Genomic DNA, 7,694 nt, shown 5'->3' on the forward strand with positions numbered 1-7,694 from the left:
TTCATTGTGGGATTGGAAGACAGGATTTTATAGGAGATGAGAGTAGGGGTGAGGCAAGGAACTTGTAAGTTTTCCTGAGAATGGGTGTCTCAATAGACACCTGGGCTTATTCCTGAATAAGTTCAGTGTGGCTTGGGTTTTTTATCAAGAGGGGCAGATGTTGTTCTCCAGGAAGGGGAGGTTTTTAGTTTAGGAGGTCACACCATCTTTCAATGGTATTATTCATATGTTCGCTAGGTATTTTCTGTAGCATCTACTGCATATTATTAAAGAGATCCAGAATACACTACAGAACATACCAATTATTTTGAGTTATTTGAGATATTTCATCAGTTGCAGGAAGGGTTTTTTTTCTCTGAACTCCACTTATGTTTCTCAAAGTAAACCATTTCTGGAATAATTCAACTGTTATAACTCTTTTCCCCTAGAGTTTTCTGACCTAAAGAGATGGACTCATCACCAAAGAGATGTCGTCATTAGAATAACCTAATAAATAGAGGCTGGAGAGATGGCTCAGAGGTCAAGATTACTTACTACTCTTGCCCCAAGTCAGGGTTCCCAACACCTGTATCAGAACTGACTGAAACTACAACTCCAGATGATCCAAGACCCTTTTCTGGACTCTGTTGAAACTGCACACCTGTGCTTAAGTGTGCATGCATTCAAATGAGCTTTTGAGAGCACACATGCATGCACACAAACACACATGCACACAAACACACATGCACACAAACACACATGCATGCACACAAACACACATGCACACAAACACACATGCACACAAATGCACACTAATAAATCTTTACAAAAAAGAAATAGTCTATAAGTTATCATAAAACTATCCCATTTCCCACCTATCCATGCAATAGTTCATTTGCTCTCCGAGAAGTACCTTCTGCTCCTCTGCATCCTTTAGTAAGATGGTATACCCCCCAAATTCTAACACCTCTTTGAGTAATATTTATCTGGGAGCTGCCAAGATGAATGCATGTGATTAAATCTACTTTATACTCTTGTTAATCTTTTGTTTTGTCCTCTTAATTTTCAGCCCCCTTCCTATTAAACCTAAGAGAACAGAAGGAAAGTTTTTCCTCTCCACCATTAATCAGCTTGTTAGCTCCTCTGGAAACAAAGCTAAGAGACTCTATCCCTGTTTAAAAAATAATGAATAATAAAAAACATGAGCCCAAATTGACAATACTGTACAGCTGTATACATGGGTATATAAGGGCTAATGGAAATACCGGGAGGGACAGCCAAGGTTGTCACCTGTGAGGAGAATGGAGTCAGAAAGAGTAGAAAAGCTTAACTGAAATTGTGAAGAATGGAAGAGAAAAGATCTGGAGAAAGGTGATTCAGGTAGCCAGTATAAACATGCAGGAATGTGAGAAAGTTGGGACCTTACTAATAAGAACATCTGTGGTAAAGGTCAAGCACAGGGAAACAATGAGAGCAGAATCATGAGGGGAGAGATATCAGCCAAGTGCGCAGTTCTCTGGGCGTGCTGAGGCATTTACATCTTAACATGACAGCCACGGAAATGGCTTCCAGAGCCATACACATACCTTGTTTTTGTTTTTGTTTTTCTTTGCTTTTGTTTTTTGCTTTTTGAGATGGAGTCTCACTATGTAGCTCAGACTGCTGGCCTTGTACTTATCCTTTTGCCTCTGCCTCCTTATGCACTGGGATTACAGGTATGCAGAGTCATGCCTGGATTTTACTCAAAGTGTTTCCTAAGCCTAGTTTAGACCCCTTACCACATACCCACATCCTGGCTCTTCTTATAAGGTCCCTGACTATGTTTTCTCTGCCAGATCCCTAACTGATACCAAGATAGAGTTCTTTGTGTCTGTGTTGCTGCCAAGATGTCACACAGTGGCCACGGCATTGCCCTCACTCTTCTCTCCCAAGTTGTGAACACACCAAGACTTGCTTTGAATGAGAGCCAGGCCCAGGATCTTAAAAATGTAGCTTTTGCTTGGTTAAAATCATTGGCTAAAATGATTGTTTTTGAAATGCAAAAGAATCTTCAAGCAAGAGGAAAGATAATGTCTACAGGGCTAGAGAAGAAAAACAGTCCCTGTTACTAGAGGAAAGAAAGTATGGAAGAGCTGGCATTAGCCTGGCTGAAATAAAGATATCTAGAGAGACACTTGAGTCTCTCAGCCTATCAAAGTACTGAAACAGTGGAGCTCAAAGGAATGGGAATTTCCCCATGTTAGGGTTTCTTTTGATGTGACAAAATACCATTACCGAAAAGCAAGTTTGGGAAGAACATCACTGTCATCATGGAAGAAAGTCAGGGCATGAACTCAAACAGAGCAGGAAGCTGGAGGCAAGAGGGTTCTACTTACTGGTTTATTGTCCCTGGCTTGCTCTGAATGATTTTTTATAGACCCAGGACCACCAGCCCAGGCATGGCCCCACCCATAATAGACTGGGCCCTCTACCATCAATTACTAATTGAGAAAATTCCTTAGTGAGTCTGGGAACTCAGAGGGAGTAGTACTGAGCCAGGACCTCTGTGGGTCCAGACATTGGTCTGGGACATCAAAGGTAATAGGAAGGAACCAGAAACCTCTGTGGGTCAGTGTGTGAGTCTGGGACCTCTGAGGGAGTGACCCTGAGCCAGGTCCTCTGAGGGTCTGGGCTCACCTGAGCCTGGGAACTCTGAGGAAGTAGACTGGAGCCAGAGACTTTTGTAGGAATAACCCCAAGCCAGGGACCTATGTAGGAACAAATCCAGACCAGGGACATTTACAGAAACATGTCTGAGATGACCTCCTAGGCTAGAGCAAGCATGAGACAGAAAACTCCCAAGGGAGCAGAGCAAAACCTGGGGGCACTGAGTGATCCCAAGGAACACAGAGAAACATGGGAAACTAGAACTGTGGCACTGACTGTACCATGAGGAAGAGTCCATCTGAGCCTTGGATTCATGGATACCTACAAAATTAATCAACAGAACCACAGACAGCCCCAACCACACCTATTAGAGGGAAAGATAAATAGAAAAGGTAAGAACACACGCAACACCACAAAGAGCAACACCACACCAGTAAAACCTAAAGACCCTACAACAGCAAGACTTGAACAACCAAATATAGATGAAGCATAAGGAAAGGACCTAAAAAATAACTTCAGGAAAATGTTCTAAACTCTTAAAAATGGAAGGAGAAATTCCCTCAAAGAAATAAAGAAAAAGACAAACAAAAAATTGGAAGACATCAACAAATCCCTGAAAGAAAACCAAGAAAAAGCAATCAAACATATAAAGAAACTATCCAAGACTTGGAAACTGGAAGAGAGACAATAAAGAAAACACAAGCTAAGGGAATTAAAGAAGTAGAAATCATGAGAAAATGATCAGGAATCACAAACACAAGCATGAACAGCAGAATACAAGAGATGGAAGAGAGAATCTCAAGCGCTGAAGATACAATAGTCAAATACAGTCAAAAAAAACCACTAAATCTAGCAAAAGCTTAACCTAAAATATTCAGGAAATATGGGACACCATGAAAGGGCCAAACCTAAGAATAATAGATATAGAAGAAGGAGAAGTTCAACTCAAAAGCACAGACAATATATTTAACAAAATCATAGACGAAAACTTTCCCAACCTAAAGAAAGCTATGCCTATGAAGATAGAAGAAGCTTATGGAACACCAAATAGACTGGATCAAAAAGTCCCCTCACCACATAATAATCAAAACACTATCAGAATTATACCTGACTTCTCATTGGAGACATTGAAAGCCAGAAGTTCGTGGTTAAGCATTATGAAGACATTAAGAGACCATGGATGCCAGCCCAGATTACTATATCCAACAAAATTTCAATCACCATGGAAGGACAAGACAAGATATTTCATGACAAAACAAGATTTAAGCAATACCTAGCCACAAACCAAGCCATACACAAAATATTAGAAGGAAACTCCAACCCAAGGAAGTTGGCTACATCAACAAAAACACAAACAATTGGTGGTCTCATAGCAGCAAATCCCAAAGAAGGGAAAGACGCACAAATTAATATCACCAACAATGAAAACTAAATTAACAGGAGATAGCAATCACTGGCCATTAATATACCTTAATATAAATGGACTCAACTCACCTGTAAAAAGGCACAGGCTAACAGATTGGATATGAAAACAGAATCCATCCCTCTTGTGCTTACAAGAAGCACACGTCAACCTCAAAGACAAACATCGCCTCATAGTAAAGGGTTGGGAAAAATTATTTCAATCAAATGGTCCTAAGAAACAAGCAGGTGTAGCTATCCTAATACCTAACAAAATAGATTTCAAACTAAAATCAATCAAAAGAGACATAGTAGTCACAGGAAAAATACATCAAGAGGAAATTTCAGTACTGAACATCTATGACCCAAATACAAGAGCACCCTCATATGTAAAATGATCACTTCTAAAGCTTAAATCATGCATTAAACCCCACACACTAATAGTGGGAAGCTTCAACACTCCCCTCTCACCATTGGACAGGTCAGTCAGACAAAAATGAACAGAGAAATAAGGGAACTAAAAGAGGTTATGACTCAGATGGACTTAACAGACATCTATAGAATATTCCATACAAACAGAAAAGAATGTACCTTCTTCTCAGCACCTTATAGAACCATCTCAAAAATTTAACACATACTTGGTAACAAAACAAGCCTCAACAGATAAAAAAAATTGGAAAACCCCCATTTATCTTATCAGATCACCATGGTATAAAACTAGCAGTCAACAGTAATATTAATTCCAGAAAACCCACAAACACATGGAAATTAAACAATGCTCACATGAATCATCAATGGGTCAAGGAAGAAATAAAGGGAGATATTAAAGACTTCATAAAATTCAATGAAAATAACCACACAACATACCCAAATTTATGGGACACAATGAAAGCAGTGTTAAGAAGAAAGTTCATAGCATTAAATGCCTACATAAAGAAAAATACCACACTAGTGAATTAATAGAACATTCGACAACATTAAGAAAAAAAGAAGCAAACTCACCCAGGAGAACTGGATGGGAGAAAATAATCAAATTGAGAGCTGAAATCAACAAAATAGAAACAAAGAAAACAATACAAACAATCAAGGAGACAAAGAGTTGGTTTTTTGAGAAAATCAACAAAATAGACAAACCTTTATCCAAACTAACCAAAAGGCAGAGAGAGAATATCCTAATTAACAAAATCAGAAATTAAAAGGGGGACATAACAGCAGACACGAAGAAAATACAGAGAATCATCAGGTCATATTTTGAAAACCTGTACTCCACAAAGTTGGAAAACTTAAAGGAAATGGACATTTTTCTGGATAAATATCACTTACCAAACTTAAATCAAGACCAGATAAGCAAATTAAACAGACCTATAACTACTGAAGATATAGAAACAGTCATCAAAAGTCTCCTAACCAAAAAAAGCCCAGGACCAGATGGTTACAGCTCAGAATTCTACAAGACTTTCAAAGAAGAACTGATACCAATACTCCTCAAATTATTCCCCACAATAGAAACAGAAGGAAAATTGCCAAACTATTTCTTTGAGGTTACGATTACCCTGATACCCAAACCACAGAAAGACATTATTAAGAAAGAGAATTACCAACCAATCTCACTCATGAACATTGATGAAAAAATACTAAATAAAATACTGGCAAATCAAATCCAAGAGCACATCAGAACCATCACCCACCATGACCAAGTTGGCTTCATCCCAGAGATGCAGAGATGGTTCAACATACAAAAGTCTGTCAATGTAATCCACCATATCAACAAACTGAAAAATAAAAACCACACGATCATCTCATGAGATGCCAAAAAAGCTTTCAACAAAATACAATATAACTTCATGATAAAGGTCTTGGAGACAGCAGGGATACAAGGACCATACCTAAACACAATAAAGGCAATATACAGCAAGCCAACAGCCAACATCAAACTAAATGGAGAGAAACTCACAACAATCCCACTAAAATCAGGAGCAAGACAAAGTTGTCCACTCTCTTCATATCTATTCAATACAGTTCTTGAGCAATAAGACACCAAAAGGAGATGAAGGAAATACAAATTGGAAAAGAAGTAGTCAAACTCTCACTGTTTGCTGACGGCATGGTAAGTTTACATTTGACCCCAAAAATTCCACCAAGGAACTTCTACAACTCATAAACACTTTCAGTAACGTAGCAGCATACAAGATTAACTCAAAAAAAAATCATTAGCCCTCTTGTACACAGATGATAAAAGGGCTGGGAAAGAAATCAGAAAAACAATACCCTTCACAATAGACACAAATAGCATAAAATATCTCATAGTAACTCTAACCAAAGAAGTGGAAAACTTGTATGACAAGAACTTTAAATCTTTGAAGAAAGAAATTGAAGAAGACACCAGAAAGTGGAAAGATCATCCATGCTATTGGTTAGGTAGAATTAAAATAGTAAAAATGGCAATCTTACCAAAAGCAATCTACAGATTCAATGCAATGTCAATCAAAATCCCAGCAAAATTCTTCACAGACCTCAAAAGAATGGTACTCAACTTCACGTGGAAAAGCAAAAAGGATATCCAAAACAATCCGGTACAATAAAAGAACTTCTGGAGGCATCACAATCCCTGACTTTAAGCTCTACTACAGAGCAGCAGTACTGAAAACAGCCTGGTATTAGCATAAGAACAGACAGGAGGACCAATGGAACTGAATCAAAGACCTGGATATTAATTCACACACCTCGAACACATGATTTTTGACAAAGAGGCAAAAAATATCAAATGGAAAAAAGAAATGGTGCTGGCATAACTGGATATTAACATGTAGAAGAATGAAAATAGACCCATATCTAGCACCATGCACAAAATTCAAGTCCATATGGATCAAAGACCTCAACATAAAGCCTTATAGAAGAGAAAGTAGGATGTACACTTGAACGCATTGGCACAAGAAACCACTTCCTAAATATAACCCCAGCAGCACAGACACTGAGAGAAACAATTAATAAATGAGACCTCCTGAAACTGAGAAGGTTCTGTAAAGCAAAGGACACGGTCAACAAGACAAAACGACAGCCTACAGAATGGGAATAGATCTTCACTAACCCCACATCAGACAGAGGTCTGATCTCCAAAATATACAAAGAACTCAAGAAGTTGGTCATCAAAAGAACATATAATCCAATAAAATAAATGGAGTACAGACCTAAACAGAAAACTCTCAACAGAGGAATCTAAAATGGCTGAAAGACACTTAAGGAAATGTTCAACATCCTTAGTCATCAGAGACATGCAAATCAAAACAACTCTGGGATTCCATCTTACACCTGTAAGAATGGCCAAGATCAAAAACACTGATGACAACTTATGCTGGAAACGTTATGGGGAAAAGGGAACACTTCTGCATTGTTTCTGGGAATGTAAGCTAGTGCAGCCCCTTTGCATGTCTGTGTGACGATTTCTCAGAAATTTAGGAAACAACTTTCTTCTAGACCCAGTAATAGCACTTTGGGGTATATATCCAAAGGATGCTCAATTGTGCCATAAGGTCATGTGCTCAACTCTGTTCATAGCAGCATTGTTTATCAAAGCCAGAACCTGAAAACAACCTTAATGCCCCTCGACTAAAGAATGGATAAGAAAAATATGGTATATTTACACAATGGAGTACTACACAGCAGAAAAA

This window comes from Microtus pennsylvanicus, chromosome X, assembly GCF_037038515.1.
Source record: "Microtus pennsylvanicus isolate mMicPen1 chromosome X, mMicPen1.hap1, whole genome shotgun sequence".
Taxonomy (NCBI): domain Eukaryota; kingdom Metazoa; phylum Chordata; class Mammalia; order Rodentia; family Cricetidae; genus Microtus; species Microtus pennsylvanicus.